General features: G+C 39.4%; 1 long non-coding RNA gene across 1 annotated transcript; it reads left to right on the forward strand.

Annotated features, from left to right (window-relative positions):
* The first annotated feature begins 204 nt into the window (after positions 1–204).
* LOC143162849 (uncharacterized) lies at positions 205–7123 on the forward strand. Its single transcript, XR_012995808.1, has 3 exons — positions 205–327; positions 3463–3523; positions 6943–7123. It is a non-coding gene; the product is annotated as an uncharacterized LOC143162849 (long non-coding RNA).
* The last annotated feature ends 15685 nt before the right edge of the window (positions 7124–22808 follow it).

Below are 22808 nucleotides of genomic sequence, written 5' to 3' on the forward strand. Positions count from 1 at the left end.
ATTGCTAGGGACAGCCTCACTTACAAACAGCCTTACAAACCCTGTCACCAGGCTTTCCTCTGTGCCTAGCTCCGTGCTGGCTGCGCATCCGCCTGCTCACTGCTGGGAAGCAGCATGGGGGAGCAGCCAGCAAGCAAGCAAGCTGAGCAGCAACCACTGAGCTCGCTCCCCGCAGAGCTGGAAAGCAGCGAGGAGGGGCTGGCTGCTAATTCCTTGGTATTACCAGCTTCTGGACCAGTGATGAGCTCGTCACCCAGAGAAAAGAAAACATGTGAAGACAGAAAAGAAAAAGTTTGCTCAATCCTAATGGGGGCTCTTCCTGATGAGGTAAAGATGGCAGATTGACATCCTACCTGCAAAGTTATTTTGCTCTCAAATTTTGCCTGAACTGCTCTGAATATATGGAATTATTCTAAATTCAAGATGTTTGTTTGCTTTTACTTTACTGAAAATCACAATTTTACTTTAAGGGGCTCTTTGCATATTATAAAACCAAAAAAACAAAACCAGTGAATGTAACTAGTTACTTTGCACCAACAGTTAAGGTGCTAGCTAAGCATGGATAACTGCAGCAGTAATGATTTGTCTTGCAGTAGCATCCAGTGTTCAGTTAATGTTGTCCTACTGTCATAGGAAATATATAAACACCTGGGAGGCAAAGATCTTCATTACATTAACTGTCTGCCATTTTGCAATCTCTTGTTACAACACCTGGTAAAACAGCCTTTCCTTTGGTAGATGTTATTAAAGGGTTATACTAAATTCAGTGTCACTTTGTTATGGTACTTCTAGTAGGTAGATTTAGGATATAAAGGGATAATTGTCAGAGGGAGTTTTAACATACACTGCTGCTGATGTAAAATCTAAATGAAAGATATAATTTTCCATCAAACAGAAAATATCAACTGTAGTGTTGAAAATATTTTGCTTTTATTACAAGCTAAATGATCTAATCTGTGCGTAAGCCAAGAAATTTTATAGCCGTTTCTATTCATGCGGTTCATAAATGCCCCATTTATATAAGCAGATTATGGAGGTATTTATGTAAAATGGCATCCAAAGCATAAAAAAAAAAGACACTGAAAATCTAAAATGTTATATTACAAATCTGTCTGGACTCCCTTTAAAAATAAAAAAGTTATATTGTGAAAACCAGAGAAAATCAGTTAACTCTGACTCAAAAGGATTAGCCACACAAACTAACACAAAGTAAAAAGTTACCCTATGTCAGCCAATCTGTAATGACTATCCATCTGCATGCCCTTAGCAAATGCAAAGTACTTTAAATTAGCTAGGTTCTTTGCAACTGAAAGCCAAGCTAACTCAAATTACCTGACATTTTCTATAGGCCAAATAAGGCACTCATGCTGAGTCTGAGCTAAGAGCAAAAGTTCCTTAGAAGCGTCAGGTAATTATCCCACCTAATCTCCATTTCTAAAATTAGATTCCCTGAATACTCCTTTTTGGGGTGCACAGATGACCATGCATATGTATTTGCAGGTGGTTTTTTTGTTACCCTGTTTGCTTCTGATCTTTAAGTGTGCATTCTTTACTCAGAATACTGAAAAAAACCAAGGGCTGAAAGAATTTTCTTTTTCCAGTTTGCTTTCTCTTCCCAGCTGCATTTCATTACTATCTTCTATGCCAACAACGTTTGATGCTCCATTGCATCCTCAAAGGAAGACCTCAAGACCCTTGCAGCTTCTTGTATGGTTGGCTTGCTCCTCCTGAGAACTAGGATGCTACTTCTTTGACAAAAGTAGTTTTAGCCAAGGGGAAGAGAAAAATGACAGCCTATATGGGAGTATAGCCTGCTGCAAACAAATACAAGATTTGGTATGGACATGGGATCAAATGTTATCTAAAAGACAGCTAAGAACCCAAGACCAGATTAAAAACAGGTTTGTATAATCCTATCTAAATAATAATTCAGACATCTATGTCCAGGAGAGTGGCCCTCAGAAAACTCACGTTGCCAACCAGGAGTCCTGCTATGTTTTCTTAAGTAAACCACTTAGGTTGGGCACCTAAAGTTTACTACATTCATAGAGGAACTGCGGCCTGCTTGGCTGCATGATATTTAAGGCCAAGTGACATTGACATGTTAGGCATCCCACACCTCAGTGTGGCGAAAGGCTGGATTCAGAAGGTGGGCTCAGAATTTGCCAGCAACCCTCTGCCAGTGTCAGAATTGCATTCAGTACAAAGCACCCCCCTTTGAAAGGAGAAAATAACCTGAATGCCCATTTTATTGTATAATAGTTAAATGATTACAGCACTTCACCAGGGCAGCTCAATTCCTTCTTCAGCTTGAGAAGATTCAAAAGTACATCTTCAGCCTCCCAGGAAACTGTTCATCCTCTCTTCATAAAATAGGCTGAACTGAAGCACTCTCCATTCTACCTGCTGAAGTGAGGCCACTAAATATGAAGTACTGTAAGATACCTAGCACTGAAGGAAAACAGGAAAGAGGAAACTTAACTCTGAAGCCCAGTGACAACTGCATTCCTCTGGAAAGAAACTTCTCAGTTGTGGGGGCCTGCTCCCAGTTCCACATCACTTTATGCATTGCATTTAATGATGTTTTAATGCACAGGACATCTCTGGAAAAACTGGGAAAAAGAGAGGTGGTCTAAGCTGAACCTCTTATTTTGCAATTGGGATGTGCTAAAAGCTGTGAAATGGTGCGTTAGTGTAAGTAATTTAACAGGCTAAGACTTCTTAAAATTAGACAACTTGATCAGTTGCCATCATATGAGTATGTTAAATATATTATCAATTACTGTAACAAAATTAAACCTAGAAGTTTAAATTGAATTCATTTGCATGTGTTACCACTTCTTGCAGTAGAAAACAAATGGCGAAACACAGAATCACAGAAAGGTTTGGGTTGGAAGGGACCTTTAAAGAGCATCTGGTTCCAACCCCCCGCCATGGGCAGGGACATCTTTCACTAGGTCAGGTTGCTCAAAGCCCCATCCAACCTGGCCTTGAACACTACTAGGGATGGGACGCTCACAACTTCTCTGGGCAACCTGTTCCAGTGACTCACCACCCTCATAGTAAAGAATTTCTTCCTTATAGAATATAAATTTAGCCTCTTTTAGTTTAAAACTGTTAGTTCTTGTCCTATCACTACAGGTCCTGGTAAAAAGCCTTGCTTCATCTTTCTTTCAAGCCCACACAATAAGGTCTCTCTGGAGCCTTCTCTTCTCCAGGCTAAACAACCCCAACTCTCTCAACATACCAAATGTGTAAGTTATGTTACTCAATGTGATTAGTTATTGCAAATAAACTTTCTCCAATTTATTATTCAGGTTCTAAATTGCTCATATGGAACCATGCTTAGGCTGTTCAGAAACTGTTTACTCAGAAAGCTGTGCAGGAAAAGGACTGTCTGTTATTTGTTCCTCTCTATTCTCTGTTACCCATTCCTTTTGTTTGTTTGTTTGTTTTAAATAGGTATCTGATGACAAAAGAGAAGAAGAGACTGTGGGATTTGAGTAACTACCCATGTTCCATGGTCAGTTCAGAAGTGAACCAAACAAGGTTTGAGTGAGTACAGGCTGAAAATTACTCATCCAGTCTATTAGACAAAGACTTAGTACCAAACATTTCAGCAAAAAATGGATCAGTTCACAAAATATTTGCAAATAAGAAAAATGGGGTTGCTTTCATCAGATACAATTATTCATAATGAATAATTTAATGTTATTTTTAGTACTCTGAAAGCATTGGTTCCATTTAAATGCCAAAACCTACTATGTGTTTTGATTACTATTGACAAACGATCATCATCTGTCTATAAAAGTGCATCTTTCCGGTAGGGATTCTGTGTCTTGGACTGCCACCACTTTTTTACACTGAAGGGAGAGGAAAAAGAATAAAATATGTTCTCTTCCCATAGTAAAAGCAAAATAAATGTTAACATGTAGAGACTCTTATGAGACAAATTTGTCTCCAAGAAAGTGATATCCTCATATCCTGACATGGAGAGCTAGTTGGTTTTTTAGACCACTTTTGTTACTGACGAACAAAAAAAGACACATGGAATATATGATAGTCAAAACTCGAATGTAATGCACAGCTCCCAGACAAATAGAGGAAATATATATGAACTACATTTAGTGAGGTAAGAACCACAACGTCCAAAGGGAACAAATGGCCTAACCTTTCTATAAGGACAAAGCAAACTTGCCAATTCTCCTTCTTTTTCCAGTGTAGAACAGTGTTTATTTTTACACACTGTACATGGCCTAATCATTTTTGGACATTTGCCCATGCCTCTGGGACAAGGAAAGATACGCATGCAACAATTTTATGTTACATGCACAGGAAGCTATGTTGGACCTATTAAATAAAGCCTGAACTACTGGATCTGAGCATATACAGCAAACTAATACAATTTACGTGCAACAGATTTTTTGCCCAGGAGCTGACCAATTGCACATCACTTGCACGATAGTTCCAGCACATCTGACATGAAAAACATGAAATGCTTGATATGCATATGTAAGCACATAAGTTGTTGTCCTTTAATTTCAAAAGTACAGGTAGGACACTATTTAGGCAGCTCCATAAGGCTGAGTCAGTAGTATCTATAAAACAAAGTGTCTCACAAGAAAAAGACAGGAGAACAAGCAGTTAAAATCCAGTAATATTGACGTTCTGGTGCTCAGGTATGAAAATGAGCACTTTAGAATGTATCAAACCTATTTAATAAAGCTATCTACTGAAGTGAGCCACCCAACATGTGTTTTCCAATTATGGTAAAAAAGGTTCACTGATTTTTTGAAAGTTCATGGCAGAGTCTATCATAGAGACCATCTGGTTAAACACAAAAATAATTCATTTGATCATAACATCTCTTGATGCTTAGTTATGACTGAAAACTAACCTTCCACCTTCTCATGCTGCACATAGCACAATGTATGAACAATATGTGTCACCACATACTGAGCTTATTAAAACTGTCTGTAGTTTCAGACATTACTATTATAAGCCCTATTTTAATAGCACAGGATTTTTTACACTGGATTTCTGAGTTTCAATGGCTTTCCAAGGAGGATTTTTTTCTTGAAGGGACCAAAAAGAAAAAGTACCACTATTTTAAAAAAATAAGAAAATGGAATATTGTTTATGGTTTTTAATCTTATTTTAATAGCTTGCGTTTCAAGAAAAATAGTTTCAGCAGAAAGTTGAAACAGCTAAGCAAGATGCATCATTGAAGAAGAAATTTCTTCGTGGACTTACCACTCTTTGATTATGTGAATTCTTATGTCTTCCAATAGGACAACTTTTATCCATATGTCTATGTAAAAAATATCTGTAGTGCTCTGAGAACTTTGATGTACACGTAAGCTACCAATGACAGGAGCTCTGTGCAAAGGCACAGAATTTACTAGGATAATCTGGGTCATAGAAGCCCTTTTCACAAATGAGGACTAGAATTTGCTACATTTGGCCTAGCAACACAGAAATGATGATTCAGATGTGATATGCTCTTCGTTAATTTCCGTGAAGGCAACACTTTTCAAACAATTTATTTTGTATCAATAGTTGTAAAAACAGGTTAAACATCACACACATATGTTAATTGAAAAACATATCTATCCCCCATTTCAGAGGGAAATAAGAAAACAAATAAAAAATTTGCATTAGAATAGTGCCAGATGAATGGAACTAAACGAAGAGTCAAACCTGCTCTAGCTGACCCTAGTTTGAGCAGTGGGGTTAACCTAGGTAATCTCCAGAGGTCCCTTCCAACCTCAGCAATTTTGTGATTCTGTGAATCTGATGCTGAAATATCTGCCTTGCCATTTAATTTCTGAACTGCTTCTGAAAGGTGCCGGCCAACTGCAGTGCTGAAGCAGAGACCTACAGTTAGGTTTATTAGCACTTAACATTTTCTTGTAGCCATGGTTATCCTAACTAATCGAGCAGCCCGGGCTCCCCTGAGCAACCCAGCAATTTTCAGCAGTGACAGTGAACAAACCACAGAAAAGAATTGCATTGCAGGAAACATTTGTGTTGCCATTGGGGACACGCTAGCAAAAGGAAGCGCAATGATCTGTAGCGGAAAGGGGAGTGGATCAATGCTTCAAATCTGCAGCATAATGAGTTCCTCCTGTGTGTGACAAATGTCATCTTTACTGCTCAGTTCCAGTATAAGAGAAATGGAGTATAATGGGGAAAGAGGTGGAGAACGCTCCTTCTCCAGGCTGAAGCTGCATTATTTCTTCAGAAATAAGAAGGGAAAATGCAATAAAGTTAAGGTGGTAGCAGCTAGAAACAATAGTGCAACAGTATTAGCAGGCAGAAAAACAGTCTCAGGAGCACTGCAATTTAAAGACGTCATTTTCAGAGGGCTAATTTCCAGAAATGTACCCTGGGATTTACTCATATAAAAAGACAACCTTAGGAGGACTTGGCAGGGGATGAGAACATTGTTAAGAAGTGTCTGTCCAATTACTTTGCAGTCTGCCATGGATCCCCATTTCTAATGGTGCTGGATGAGGCATGCTGCAGGCTGGCTTTATTCCTGCTTGACAGGGAGTCAAGTTTGCTGATACCAAGAACACCAAAACAGGGGACTTTGGTTCCACAGAGCTTCCTGAGGTTGGTTTTCAACCAACCCAGAAAACAAATAAGAACTGCAAAAATGCTGATGTTTTCACCTATCCAAGTCATGTTTTCAAGCTTTATCTCTGAAATTAAGCAGGTTAAAAGGGCTTTTAGAAAGCAGAATTTGGTCTTTACATATAGCAACATCACTACAATGATGTAGTGAAAGTCACTAGACTTTCCTTTCCCTTGCCCCCAAAATATTTATGAGAATCATGATTTTAAAAATGTTGATAACACAGGGAAACTTTTTTTTTGGGGGGAAGTGACACTGGTTTTGTGTCACTGGTCCTTATTTGTCACCTGCTTCTCTTGTAGGACTGAAGGCCTTGAAGAAAGTGATCCTGGATGATAACATGGGCTTACGAGTGCTATTACAGTACCATTAGTAGGAGCAGTCTTTATTATAGAATTCATATGGGTGTCATATCTTCAATGTCATGCCTTCAGTATCGTTTCTTCCCCCTCTAGACATAGCTAGCACTTGACATGAAAAACATATGTGCTTTCTTCTCATCTAGAACCACTTGTTACAATAGTTAATTGTTAGAATTATATGTGCTGTTCAAATTCAATAGGATTCACAGCCTAAAATAGTGCACCTGATCCTCCTTTATTTGTTTGCAGTACCAGAAAGCTTCTGTGAGTACAAACACAGAAGGAAAAAGTGGCCTCTGCCCCAAGAACCTTGCAGTCTGAAATGAAAGAAAGCAGATCTGTATTTTCAAGTGGACCAGGGGGCCAAGGAAAGAATGAGAGAACACTGGTGATAATTATGTAGCACACAGACAGCTCACCAGTGTAAACTGTTGATGAAAACTGTAATAGAAAGTTTATGGATAACGTATCTGCCTTACAAGGAACGCTACCAATCAAGAGAGCAGCCTGGGAACCCATGGTATGAAAAGTTTGGAAACTACCACCTAAAGAGAAATGACAGGTAAGGATGAATAAAAATATATGTCCTGCTTGGCTACTCAGTACCTGGTTTTCTGACCTCAGCTTTCTCAGGCTATCCAGGCAGGACTGAAAATAGACCGAGGCTGGAACAGAAAAATAAAGTCATCATTTTCCTGATTCAATTCATGCTACAGGGGTTATGAATTCTCCTCCCTTTTTGTTTTCCTCAGTTCAAACTTTACAATTTTGGGCTGGAGGAAATAGGAGAAGAATGGTTTCTAGTGTTATTTCCTGGAGATAAAGCTCATATCCAAAATGTGGGAGATGTGAAAATGGTGAACTTTAGAGACTGATTGATGATCTTAAGCACAGAGCAGGTTAGGAGTTTTGGACTGGGCCACTGAGTTTCATATTAAATCATGTTTAAGGCATATTATTTAGTGCTGTATCAAAGCACAACGCCCTTCTCTTATCTTCCTGAGCATGCCATCACTATTGAAATGAGAGAAGACTGAGCTGAAAGGAAGCCTTTTAAAATGGTACAGTTGAGGCTGGATTCCACAATACACCTCTGAGGAGTCTGCAAGGTAGGAGGTGCCCAAAATGTATTCCCCTGTCCTTGCTGAGCCCAACAGGATCTCACCCTGAGCAGCAGAGAGATCCTTCCTAGCCATTCTCACATCCGCTGCACAAAGCAGGTTCCCATAAAGGCTTCACTGAATAGGCGGTACCTCAGTTTCTTAAGCAGAAGTCAGTGAAAGCTTCACATGTGGATTTTTGATAACCAGCCCAAGGCACCCACAATGCAAACTCCAAACCAGAAACTTGCTATGAAGTGCAACTCCTTTCAGGCAGTAAAATGATACCCTACCTATTGCCATCTTTAACAGTATAAAGTGAAATATGTTTTCCACTGAAAATAACCGAAAGATTCAAAAATCCCTGCAATGTGTTTTCAAGCTTGATGAGCATTCACTAGGCACTTTTGTTTAACATTTCTTTCCCTTGAAGAACAGACGAAGTTATAAGACAATGGTTTAATACACTGTACATAATTACATCCAATATCCCTCTAGGATTGTAGGCTATTTTCATCTTGCTCTGCTTCCTCTATATTTTTACCACAACACAACAACATTCAGAGCCCCTATCTGCATATTTCCATTAGTCCATTGTTCATTAAGTAAGTCACGAACATGTAGAGCTTTGATCAGTTCTCAAACAACAACAGGAACATTTCTAGCTAAAATTTTCCCACAAGATTGCCATAACTGCATTGACACACCAATCAGCTGCACAAACAAGTGAGCAAACTATCACTATTGCTTTAACAGTCAACCAAATCTGGCCCTACTTTCATTTTTATTAACTCCAGAGTTGGCAAAGATGTAGTATTACTGAAATAAAACACAGGTGGACAATTTAAACATGACTGTAAGTATGTCTATACTGCAGTAGATCCTATTTTGTGCACCTTAGGAAAAGAATCAAGTTCCTAATATTTATTCCATGTGCTTGCTGCTGAGGGTTTAGGACAGAGTGATCACTGTAGCATAGAGTAGTTCGTTCAGAGAATAGTAGTAGCTTAACGCAAACTAATCTATCCTGTTTCTCAGACAGCTTTTTCAGCTTATACTTACCTATATTCTATCATGTTTGTATCAATATAAATACTGGAGTTAAACAGTTCAAGGCTAGTGATAGGTATATGCTCAATTATTTGTCATAGAATAAAGAGTAGGGATAAGACTTTTCTAGTTTAAGTAAAAGAGGACTGAGTGAGTATAGATGTAGAAACAGCACAGCTGGACTCTTCATCCAGACCCCCTCAGGATTGCTGGGGCAGAGGTTTTGGACTTAAACAAAGAATGAAAGATTAATTTATGTGCTTTGCATTCATGATAAATCAGTATTTAAACCCATGTTCTGAAATAATTTCCTGCTTTGTATTTCCAGGCTGGAACAAAGACCGTCCTAAGGAAATATATGCTAACACATAGCCAGGACAAAACAGTGGCAAAATGTGGAGCAAGGAAAATTAAACAACTCCATTAGTATTACACCACAGGGAATAAACATTGACACAAGATTGCAGAAAGAGAAAAAGATGCTGTTGTGGTTTAACCCCAGCCGGCAACTAAACCCCACACAGCCGCTCACTCACTCCCCTGCAGGGGGTGGGGGAGAGAATCGGAAGAGTAAAAGTGAGAAAACTCATAGGTTGAGATAAAGACAGTTTAATAGGTAAAGCAAAAGCCACTCACGCAAGCAGAGCAAAACAAGGAATTCATTCCCTACTTCCCATGGGCAGGCAGGGGTTCAGCCATCTCCAGGAAAGCAGGGCTCCATCACGCGTAACCGTTACTTGGGAAGACAAACGCCATCACTCCGAACATCCCTCTTTCCTTCTTCTTCCCCCAGCTTTATATGCTGAGCATGACGTCATATGGTGTGGAATATCCCTTTGGTCAGTTGGGGTCAGCTGTCCCAGCTGTGTTCCCCTCCCAACTACTTGTGCACCCCCAGCCTACTCACTGGTGGGGTGGTGTGAGAGGCAGAAAAGGCCTTGACTCTGTGTAAGCACTGCTCAGCAGTAACGAAAACATCCCTGTATTACCAATGCTGTTTTCAGCACAAATCCAAAACATAGCCCCATACTAGCTACTGTGAAGAAAATTAACTCTATCCCAGCCAAAACTAGCACATTCTCCACCCCTTATTCCATACCATTTATGTCATGCTCAGGTTCCGCACTATCCAATACATCCTCATTAACCACCACCCCTCTTCCCATCTTTTGATATAACACACGGGTATCATTCCCTTAGTCTATGGACCATCCCTATAAAATGTCTTTAAAATGTCCAGAAATGTCCACAAAATGTCCATTGAGTTCATTTATCCCATGACTTTGGGCTCCATCTGTTATGGTGGTCACTCAGGACAGGAGAGGTGATGTGTTGCATGGAGTTACTGGGCATCAAAGCCAGCTCAGGTCGGGTCACCGCTGCACTTGTACTGTTTCCTGTAAGGCTTGTCCTCCGTAGGTTCATGTGGTTCCTGCTATAGTAATTCCTATAACATGCAACTCAAATAATGGGTTACAACAATTTAAAGATATTTCCATTACAATCTCCACCCCTGGTCCCTTTGGACCAGACCATTGGGTTTAACACTGCAATGAACTCCTCCCCTTGCCCCTAGCCTGGCTAGCAACAAGGGGTTCCTGCTATAGTAATTCCCATAACATGCAACTCAAATCCCGGGTTACAACAATTTGAAGGTATTTCCATTACAAGCTCCACCCTTGGTCCCTTTGGACCAGACCATCAAGTTTAACATTGCAATGAACTCCTCCCCTTGCCCCTGCTCCGGCTTGGATTTATCCACAGACTGCAGTCCCTTAGGGATGTACCTGCTCTAAGTGGAGCCTTATCTATGAGCCACAGTCTCTCCAGAGGTATACCTGCTGTGGCATAGACATATCCACAGCCACAGTCGCTTTGAGGTGCACCTGTTCCAGCGTGGCCTTCTCCATGGGCCACAATGTCTTCAGAGATATACCTGCTCCAACATGGCCTTACCCATGGCTGCAGTCCCTTCAGGAGTGTACCTGCTCTGTCATGGGCTTATCCATGGCCACATGCTTTGAGGTGCTCCAGCATGACCTCATGCACAGCCACTGTTGCTTCAAGTTGTACCTGCTGCAGCATGGACTTATCCACAGCCACAGATGGTTCAAGGTGTACCTTCTCCAGCTCCAGCACCTCTTGGACTACAGTCCCTTCAGAGGTATACCCGCTGTGGCACAGACATAACCACAGCCACAGACACTTCGAGATGTACCTGCTCTGATGTGGACTTATCCACAGCCACAGACACTTCGGAGTGTCCTGCTCCCATGTGGACTCATCCACAGGTCACAGTCCCTTTGACTCGAGTTCACACTGGAGTTCCAGCCTCTCCAGTACAGCAGCACAGAAACAGCAGCGATGCCCTGGCCATCTGCCAGCCCAGGCGCATCGCCACTGCTGTTATCAAAATGTTCCCAGGCACAGCAGAGTAAGATGATAAGCAGTACAGCAGTACGGCAGTACAGCAAGCAGCGAAAGCAAAAAGCAGCCACTAATGAGCGCTAAACTCTAATACACAGTAAAGCAAGCAAGCCCCATGGCAAGCACAGAAGCCTGCTGATTAATAGCTAAACAGCAATAACAGCTATAAATTCAATCTAGCACATTCCAGTCAAACCTGTCATTATCTCAAACCCTTCGAGCCCCACGTTGGGCACCAAAAAGGACTGTGGTGGTTTAACCCCAGCCGGTAACTAAGCCCCACACAGCCGCTTGCTCACTCCTCTGCAGGAGGATGGGGGAGAGGATCGGAAGAGTAAAAGTGAGAAAACTCATAGGTTGAGATAAAGACAGTTTAATAGGTAAAGCAAAAGCCACTCACGCAAGCAGAGCAAAACAAGGAATTCATTCCCTACTTCCCATGGGCAGGCAGGGGTTCAGCCATCTCCAGGAAAGCAGGGCTCCATCACGCATAACCGTTACTTGGGAAGACAAACACCATCACTCTGAACATCCCCCCTTCCTTCTTCTTCCCCCAGCTTTGTATGCTGAGCATGATGTCGTATGGTGTGGAATATCCCTTTGGTCAGTTGGGGTCAGCTGTCCCAGCTGTGTTCCCCTCCCAACTACTTGTGCACCCCCAGCCTACTCGCTGGTGGGGTGGGGTGAGAGGCAGAAAAGGCCTTGACTCTGTGTAAGCACTGCTCAGCAGTAACGAAAACATCCCTGTATTATCAACAGTTTTCGGCACAAATCCAAAACATAGCCCCATACTAGCTACTGTGAAGAAAATTAACTCTACCCCAGCCAAAACCAGCAGAGATGCTTGTAATAGTGAAATATAATCACTTCCCTAAGATGACATTCTGCTTTTGTTTGCAGAAGTCAGGTGGGATTCTCTCTCACATAAATAAGACCAAATGATTTGATAATGAGCATTTTTGTCTCAGTTCCTAATGCATCTCAAGTGAGCCCTGCTCTTGCCAAATACATAATTTCTCACCACAAAGTTGTGGAAATTCTGATTTGCTTGGGTGAGGAGCAGTATTCTGGATGAATATATTCTTACCAAGATATTAGTGTAATACATCATAAGATTACCATTGGCACTAGTAGGATTTATCATTCAGAGAGCAACACTGACCAGCAGATCAATGGGGAACATTGTATAGTTTATTTGTGTCAACTTTAAAGCTTGACAAGGAAATGGAATATTTTTCATTAGGCAGGAAAATTAAAGACTTGTGTAAAATGAGCTGTAAATCTGCTAACTTTTGTCAACCTTTGGGAAAAGTTTCCGGTTATTCCTGACTGTTACGAAAATATATGAGAAGAGGCAAACTCTAAAGTGTTGTTACAGGAGTCCAAATCTAAGCATGTGGATATAAAGTCATAAAGGATGATGAACATAAGAATCCAGTTTATTTGCAGTAATAATAGAGTGAGATAAATGTGAAAAAGAAAGGATACTGTGATTTAAAAGTACCAGAACCCTTTTGTGTTTTGTCAGATTAATTTGTGTTAAATGTCCTATGCCGGCCTGCAGGAACTATGGGTCAATTTGATAAAGTGGGCATATTGCTAATTTTGAGCAAAGAGAATCCACATTCACAAGTTCAGTTTCCTTCAGTATGGATGGGAAATCCATACTGAAGTGCCTTATTATTGAGAGAAAATTTGCTGACCTCTCTTTACACTTGATGTGAGATTCCAGATAAATTTGGTTAGGTGAAGCCATCCTAGTTACAAAAGCTAATTTTAGAATGTGGACCTTTTTAGTAAGTGAAATAGTAATTAAAATAAAGCAAAAGCAAAAATCAGGCAAAGAATGAAAGAAGGGAGTGAAAACCTAAAAGAAATTATGAAATCATTTCTCTTGGACCCAGGTACCTGGGTACAGACACATTTACCACACAGTGCTATTCAGAAGACAGGCACCACATAAAACTGCCCTCTATCTCCCTGCTCTGCCAACCCCTACTACTTTTTTGAACTAAAGGTTATTCTCTGTAACCAAAGGAACAGCAATAAAAAAGTGACTAGAAACACTGCTGGTTAACAGGTGTCATGAAATAAAGAATGTAGAACAAAAACAACTAAAGGAACTGAACTACTGCTACAGTCTGAGCTGTAAGAAGCTGAATGTTTCAACAGAGCCATCATTCAACAAAGTACAGTCAGAATATAAAAACCTCTGAGTTTCCCCTAAATACTATATTGCAGTCACTGTTAGCTTTCAGTTCTTAATTAGAGGTAAGGAGTATATAACTGATAAGGAAAGTAACCCAAAAAATCCCAAAAACCAAACCTATCTTTAGCTTTCACAGATCTCTACCGTTATATCTGTCAGTGCACCTTTATAAAGACCTTTCCAGATTTCCATGTTCTGCCTTTCAAGTGACAGGCTTGTAAGCCCCACATCTCTTGGTAATGCAATGCCGTAATTCAGTCAGTCTCTGTGCTGCACTATGGTAGCAAAGAGCATTCATCAGCAAACACAATATCTTGGGCCCTTGCAGGCCATTCCCTTTGAGAGCCTGAGCGCATAGCAGCACAGAAATCAACTTCAAAACAGAGCAGAGCTTTTGTGTCAAAGGCTACGCAGTACTCAGAAATGAATTCAAATCAATAGAAAGACATATTCTGCACATTCTGTGAGACCTACATTTGGCATCCACCTCACTCCAGTTTAGCTCAGTAATGTGTAATGTAATAATAATGTCTTTAAAATGTCCAGAAATGTCCACAAAATGTCCATTGAGTTCATTTATCCCATGATAAATGGGATGTAATGTAAAAATCATCCTACAGGCATCAACAAAGATGCAACAAACACAGTTAAGGGCAAAATTTAACACCTGTCATTTTCATCTGAATAAATTCACCCAAGATTCATTAATTCTAAAAGCAAAACCAGAGTTTCAAGAATGGGAAATGTGGATCAAAACCTCCGGTTTTATAGATCTTATTCTGCTGCACAGAGCTTTGCCTTTAGACGTGTGTCAGACATTTCACAACTCCGTGCTTTCCCCAATGCTACTATTGGGAGCACTTACATCTTATGATTTCCTGGCCAACAGATATGTTATCTTCTATTTGTTTTAGCAAATTTGTGATATGCATAGCATGTTGAAAGAACTGAGCAATACACTGAAGCCAATGAGAAAAATTCTTTAACAGGTGATAATTTCTTTTGAGCTATGAAAAGAATATAGAGAATTGAAATGTGTTTCTTCTGAAACTTGGAGAATATACCTTTTAGGACTGCATTAATACTCTGCTCTTAGTTCATTATAAGCTTATAGAAATGAAGAAAAAATCTCATTTATAGACATATTGCACAAAATTAAGATGGATGGAGAACACGAAGATCTGTCATTACTAGTATATCTTGTTTTATATATGTCCATTTACCTTAACATGGCAGTCTTTGTAAATATTCTCTCACATTTCTAATAGTCTGAGAGACAAACAAGTATTTGTAAAGACCTTTTATTTAGAAGGTATACATATCAAATTGCATGATTGAAACCCACATACCACAGCGTGTGGTATAACACACAGAGGAGAGCTGGGCCATGCAAAAGCCCATCAAAAGGTGCTGCAGCAATAAGAAACATTAATACTCTTCATACTTTCCTCAGAACGGTTGTGCAGTTTTCTCACTGTAGCTTTTCATCTGCTTGACATTTCTTTACGGTGAATTTGACTATGAAATAGATGCAAGTGGTTACATTAAGTTCTTGTGAGAAATGATGAAGTCAGAGAAGTTTATTGACATCAGAAATGGCTTCTCTGAACCATTTGCTTAAATGTCCTGTCAGACTGTCAGGCTTATCTCAAAATTCCTCACCCTTCTGGAAAAGGCTGTCTTGAAATTTGTCACTGAAATGCTATTTAATAAACATTGTTACTTTTGTTTAGGTCACAACATTTAAAAAACAGTGATATTTATGAAAAGTCCCATGGAAGATTTTTTTTTTTTTGTAATATTAGAATTATATTTCAAACGTCATTTTGGGGCATATTCTTTTTATAATATGCTTTATATTTATTTCTCACATGGACTTAATGATCTCTCTGCTGGATGCTTACAAATATTTTGAAGGCATCTGCTGGTCAGTTCTGCTTGAAAAACCTTTTCTGTGGATCAGTGTATATCTCCTGTTGTTTATAGTGAATCAGTTTGCCTAAGCAAAAGAAAATAGCCAGTTAAATGTAAGGATGGAAGCCAATCCAATCACACACACATAAACAATTCATGACACTTTCCTTCCACTGCATGTGGAAAATAGAAGGGGAATGTACCATGGGATAAACAACTCTCTCTCATTGATTTGTTGTTACAGTCACAGTTCGATACCTAAACAAATAATTCTAAGAGTAGAGATTATTAAGTCTGGTTTTATGTGACATTTGCTTAGATTATTTAGTGTCTGATAAAGTGCAAGTTCTACTCTAACCTTTCCGGTGACTGGAGTGTTCATAGTGCCTCTCTCCTGGGGAATCTTTGGTTTCTAATAATGTAATTGATCTCACTCTGTGGGGTCCCCAACAGAGGGATGCCAATTTGACTCTTCCTCCTGTTCCTGTTTTCCTGCAGCTTGGAGGAATTTAATATTGCTGAGACCTCTAGACCTCTGTCCAGAAGTTTGGTTGAAAGTGGCTGTCAGGTTCAAGCATTACTGAAGGAGATAGAGAATGACGGATTGGCAGATACTGGAACAGAGACAATGCCATCCCATAAACCTAATTTCCCTTGGAAGTCAAGCTAATGTGGAAGAAAATTCAGATTCACATTCACAGCAACATTTAATACCCGGCTATTCTAGCCCCTGCTTTTGTGACTTTGCTTCTCAGGCCTGTTTAATAGAAGCCATATCTCAAAGGAGTGTTTTATATCCTAATTGCTGTGGAGATAGCAACAATAGACTTTTATCCAAGAATGGAAGTTCTCACCTGTAAAATACTTTTTTTTTCATAATGCCTAATTAACAATTAAATAGAAGCTTATCTTTTAAGTTCTCTTTTTTAGGTTATTAATCTTTCCCCACTGTGTATTACACATAAATTGTATGAAGACAGTCAGTTCCTTTTAACTCTCTCCCCACACAATAGAATTATATTCTAGTTATGGATCTGAGGACTTTGCAGTACAGAAATCACACATAATAGGCAAAGATATTATAGACCAGTTCAACTTTGCAAATGACCATTTTCTTGTTACAAGTTGCAGTCACTACTGCATCAAATAGAAAATCAGGTTTAATATATACCTTGGGTGTTACTGATTCAATTCCATCTTGGTGGTAATAGTAGAAAAATATTTCAACAATGTGTTACTTTGATTAAGAGTTGATAGGATTCACACTCACTGAAACTTTTTACATAATACTGTTGAGGCCACACCTCATAAAAGGCTCGGGCACCTTGCTATTAGGGCAGATGTTCATACTTCCCCATGTGACCCCACCTCTGGGCAGGAGGGATGTGTCAGGGAAGGATCATTTCATGCTAAGCTTTAAAGTCATTTATACTGGGGCTGCAGCACGCAGGTTTTCAGTGCTTGGTCCCTCACCGAGAAGCAAGACACCAGTGTCCAAGCACCCTAGCCAATGCTTCATTGGGACAAGCCAAACAAGCAGCATACTGAGCATGGAGAAGGCATACTGCTAGCAAACAGGGAAAACAAAGAGCAAGGGAAAAAATATCAGCAACCCAGCCCTTTCCAGAGATTACACTTCTAAATCAGGGCTGTGGGTAAACACCTCCATCTGTTTAGCATCCCAGTCCTCCCCAGAGCATAGGCACCTAAAAATGTCTTTGAAAGAATTTAGCAGTTGAGCCTCTCTCATGCTTTTCCTTATAAAGTGCAGTCTGAATAGGAGAGGATGAGGAAGGGTAGCTGGATAGTCAGTACTCCTCCTGAAAATAAGTCATCTGAATTGTAGGTTTTTCTCTACCTGTGGAAGTTAAACACATATCTTACATATCCTGGCAACACATCCAGACAAGGCTTAAGATGGGAGAAAAGCACATATTTTATTGGCAACCTGCATACTTGATTGTGCTGGTTTATTGTTACATTATTGTGTTCCAAAATATAACATATTGCAAGGTAATGCATCCTTGCAAGGCTGTAAGGTCTTTAATGGTTAATTTGTGTTCATTGAACATTTAGTAGTCTGTATTTAATAGCATATTAACTTTGTGGGAAGGAAATCCTGTGAATTCTAATAATCAAGAGTATCGCATCTAAAATCAGAAAACATTAGCATATGATCTGGAGATAAAAATTAATTTTGGAAGCTAACTCATGTTCCCTTTCTTTTAAGATTTGGTGAATGCTCTTTGGCATACATAAATTCTTTCCTTCTTCCTCCTACATACGAACTATTTTTTTCCCTAAGGCTTCATTCCTGTTGTGGAGAAGTAAAGATTAATGTAACTGTTCGCATTCATCATTTGGTTTGGCAGAATTCCAAATGGTGGATTTTGATTTCTAGAACCAGAATAATTCAAGATTGTTTAGATCCAAGGTTTTGAATCCATCTTGAGTTAGAAACGAGATCTAATAACAAGATAATTTTCTCCTTTGTACAAGCTCCCTTCAGAGTAGCTTTTCCCTGTTGAAATTTAGCATTGATTAGCTCTAGGTGTGCTTCTGAAACCTTCTTTCTCCACAGTTGCATTGTCAGAGCACTTTTATTATTTTTAAATAAGAGTGTTTCCTGCCTTTCCCTTGGCTGATTGTGAGCTGTCGGTCTGATGCTTACGAAGTTCAATTTGACAATATTGAATGTCCTGGAGTATATACTGCATGAGGATTTGAGGATCACTTTTCTCTTCTGCATTTCATGAAAAGAGGAAAGCCTTTTTGGTTCAAATTATTAGCTAGTCATTATCTTCTTTGTTGACACACTTTAATACTATTATCGAACCAGCACTAGAATTAAAAAAAAAAGTATGAATGCTATAAAAACCTGAATTAAACTCAAAAGCATGAAGACTGATGTCTAAGACCTAGTATATAAAAACATTTGTGGTTCTGTCCTCTTAGACCTATTGCTTCTAGTTTCTGCCTGTCAGCAATGCCCTTTCCATGGGCTTTTCTCACCTAAGCTATAAGCTATTGTGGATACACTGTATTTGGGTAAAATACTGTAAATAGTGTTGCATGGCTTTCTCTATTTGCTTTGCAAATATAATAACATGCAAATTTATGTTTCATCTTTCTTTGCTTAATTTTTTTCCAGTTGTAGGGCTTCTATTGCTGAGGAAGATACTTATTGCATAGATTTTCATGACAGTGATACAATATAAAAAGCCACAAATTAATTTCTCCTTGATCCTACCAAACTACTAGAGATTCCCAAGCCTCTTTGATGGGCTACACAAAATGCCAAAATTTCATGAAGTATCCCTACCTACCCCGATTATTAGGGTAAAAACCATTTTGATAGTATGCTGAGACGAGGGTCCCAAACAGTGGCAATGTCTCCTTTCAGTGAAAGCTCATCTCTGCTCTACTCTATATTTCATTTCTCTTTTTACCTGCATAATTTCTTCTAATTCTTGATTTTCCACCAATTATTCTTTTCCTTTCAGTCTTCCCATCATCACTCCATTTACATCACTCTTTTTTTCCCTTTAAATCACCCACTAAACATTAATGATCTTAATTTTTTCAAGATTCTTGTCCTTCTGAAATGAATTAGCCTGGCATACTTCATTCTTCACGGATTCTACTGTGAGAAAGAGCCTCTGTGGACCAGCCTTTAATGCCAGTTCTAAACCAGCAAAGAGATATCACAAGCTGGTTAAACCTAAAAATATATAACCAACCTCCTGCATGTATCGAGGAAGTATTTTTCAGTTAGCAGCAGTGGCTAATGGGTACTTCGTTTCTTATACAATTCCCTCTATTCCAGTTTCTCAAAAGGTCAGGCAGGATATAAAACAAAAAGATTTTGCAAACTCATCTGTATTGTAATGGGTTTACATCAAAGACGGATAACACGACTTGATGTTTGGAGAGCTGTCTGCTCCTCAAATGTGCAGGAAGAGTGTGTTGATACCACTTTTGTAGAATTTCAGTCAAGAGTAGGGGAAATTCTTCATGGCTTATTTTCATGGTACTTCTCAGTGTACCCACTAACCCAACATAAAAGGCAGCACGGAAGGAGCTGAAGGCAGCAACACTTGAGACAATTATGCTAAAGTTAGAAAATCAAGCTATTCAAGAGCAGCTTTAAGCATTACTGGAAAAAAAGAGATATCATTCTGGCTTTCTGAATGTCCCACTTCTGTGCCAGTATCAAGTGTATGAGAAAAATTATTTGTATACAGCTAAAAAAGAGCATTCTGTGAAACTCTTCCCCACACCTTGAAACTTCGAACTGAATAGCCCTATCTCTTGGGCTTTGCTCTTCACAGCTCTCTTTCTCAGTCTAATCAAAACGCCACTTATGATAAACCAGTACCTTTCTCTCTGAATTATTTCCTTGGCTTTCTGTCTCTCACTGCATCAGATTTGTTTCATTGTTCTTATCTTCCTCATAGTTCTCACCTTTCCTTGTATTTTTGTCCTTTTGTAGTGTCACACAAATATTTACACAATAAGAAGATATTTTGGTAACAGGTTTGACGGATTGCTACAATGGAAATAACAATTAGTAAATGTGTAGAACCACTGATAAAATCTACCAAAAAAATGTTATTGTTTAAAAGAAATTGGGAACAACACTAATTATCAAACAGAAGAGTTGTAACGGTCTTGCTGTGTTTCTTTTGCTAGTAGGGATTGCGATTCATGAATATAAAATTTTATTAATATATCAGAATAAAACACCCAGGAGAGTCCTGTGAATATAAATTGTAAATCTCCAATGATTTAGTAAAAGTTTGAGTAGAGACACAATCATGTGAAACATAGGAAAAGGATCAGATCTAAACACACAAAATTATGAGATAGCTTCAACCCAAGAAAGTGAAAAATCTGTATTGACACTCAATGGATGTGATGTTGCCATCTGTAGAAATAAAATTTCCAACATATGGACTGTTTATCTTCAGCAACATCTGCAAAACACAGACACACATTGCAAATTGTGTGATTGCTGGACATGTGACAAGCAGTAAGCTTTAGACTCATTAAACTTCTTCAAAAAAAGGTATTTTTATTGTACTAAGAGAAAATTAGATGGAAAGGAACAAGATGAATATATAACTGCCATGAAAATCCAGAAAAGAGATGTAATTAAAAATGAGGAGAAGCAATTAAAACAGGCACAGGACTTCCTCAGGAAACACAGCCATGTGTTTTGCTACTTATCTACTCTACATAAATAATTTAGATCACAAACTAAATAATTATCCTATAATATGTTGTTCAAATGCCATCATTAACTAGAAAGCAGAAATATGCTGTGTTCTTCTAAAGTTAATGGGTAGATGACATTTGCAGATAAGTAAAATATACACTCATCAGGTGAAAATACCAAATTGAATTATGGAATTATTTCAGCCTAGTCTAACTTCAGAGACAGAAATTTATGGGGATGTCAGAACGTTTTGAATACAATGACTCTTCTGAGCAGCGACACTGGTGTTGACTTCCCTCTCCTCATCACAACTTCCAGTATAGCCAGCAGAAATATTCCTTTTGAGACAGATTCCACAAAAATCTGTGCAATTGACTACAGAAATACTTTAAGATGCGAGTGATTTTATTAAATGAGACAGTACTTTTGGAGCAGTAGCTAGAACCAAGCTCCCTCTTCTCCCATGTGCATATTGTAACTGGTTACTCTGGGCTTTGGACCTGAGAAACGTAGAGGAAAAGGTGTTTTGGAGGGGAAAAACGTTGGCTTATGAGGCATGATTTAACATAGCAGAAGACTTGCTTGCAGGCATTTAGCATTCATTATTGTCTCTCTGAGCTGTCTGACTTTCTCCCAGCATTTCCATCTGTTCCAGTCCTCATCTACTCAGTCTCAGCCTTCACTTCTCAGCCTCCCTCAGCTTTTAACCAGCTCATCCCTGTCTCTGCTTTGGCCTCCCCCATCTCCCCACCTTGCTCTTAGTGTGCTTAACTCCACTATCCAGGCACCATTCCCTACCAGACTCTTTGATCTAAGTCTTTATATGGATATTTTGGGGGTTTCCCACCTCATTCCTACCACTAACTTCTCAAATTTGTCCTCAGCAGCAGTGCCATGGTTACTGGTGCCTTGTGAGACTCAGTCTCCCCTGCCTCATCTGATTAATTACTCCTGTAGCTACCTGGCTCTAAGCATCCCCTACTACCTCCTGTAACTCATAATCCTCCTTGCTCCCCCATTACTGGCCTCAACTCTTGTTTGTCTTGTCTCAAATCCCTTTCCCCATGTCTGAAAAATCCCACTTTCTCACATTCCCTTTCCTTCCTTTATCAATTTGGAGCATGCTGAAAAGGCAGGAGGGACAATCCCACTGCCCAGCTCCATCCCACCTGCAAAGAGATCTTTCAGGCTCAGCTGGTTCCTGCAGCCCCTGGGAACATCATCCTCAATCTCATGTCAGCACATGTGGGCTGAATCACTCAGAGCTGGCAAAAGTTTGAGAGCTTCCAGTGGGGGTGCTGTCTTCAGAAATTATAGGCGTTAAAGTCAATGAATATTGGACATACTTAAACAGTAATTTTTTTAAATGCATATAATGGAGCTGAGATGGTTTCTCCCCAAATCTGCGAGACGACCTCTCAGAATATCCCATGTTCTGGGGACACTAAAGAGGCAGGAAGGTGGTCTGGAAACCTCAGGGAACTGATACAACTCTGAGAGTTGCTTGTATTTCCTGCTCTTGCTAGAAGTTATAAAGCAAAATCAAATAAACACGCTAACAGGAAAGAAAAAAGTTTAAATCCAAGAAATTAAACCTCTCCTTAATTTAGCTGGTTTTTTTGTTTTTTTTCACAGAGCTGTTCATTAGCCAAAAAGGAGACAAAACCTAAAAAACAGTAGCAAACACTATTAGCAAATTCTTTATTCAGATTACATAAAGTAAACGAGCACTTTCTGAAAAGACAATGGGTTGAATGTAAAGGCCAGCAATACAGGAGACAATCACGACTGGCTTCTCATGGGAAAGGAAGCCAGAGCAAGCATTATTCAGAAAGATCAGAACATCATGGAAAAAATGACCCAGCTCTCTTCTGGTATTTGAGGAAAG

Source organism: Aptenodytes patagonicus, chromosome 7 (assembly GCF_965638725.1).
Source record: "Aptenodytes patagonicus chromosome 7, bAptPat1.pri.cur, whole genome shotgun sequence".
Lineage (NCBI taxonomy): Eukaryota > Metazoa > Chordata > Aves > Sphenisciformes > Spheniscidae > Aptenodytes > Aptenodytes patagonicus.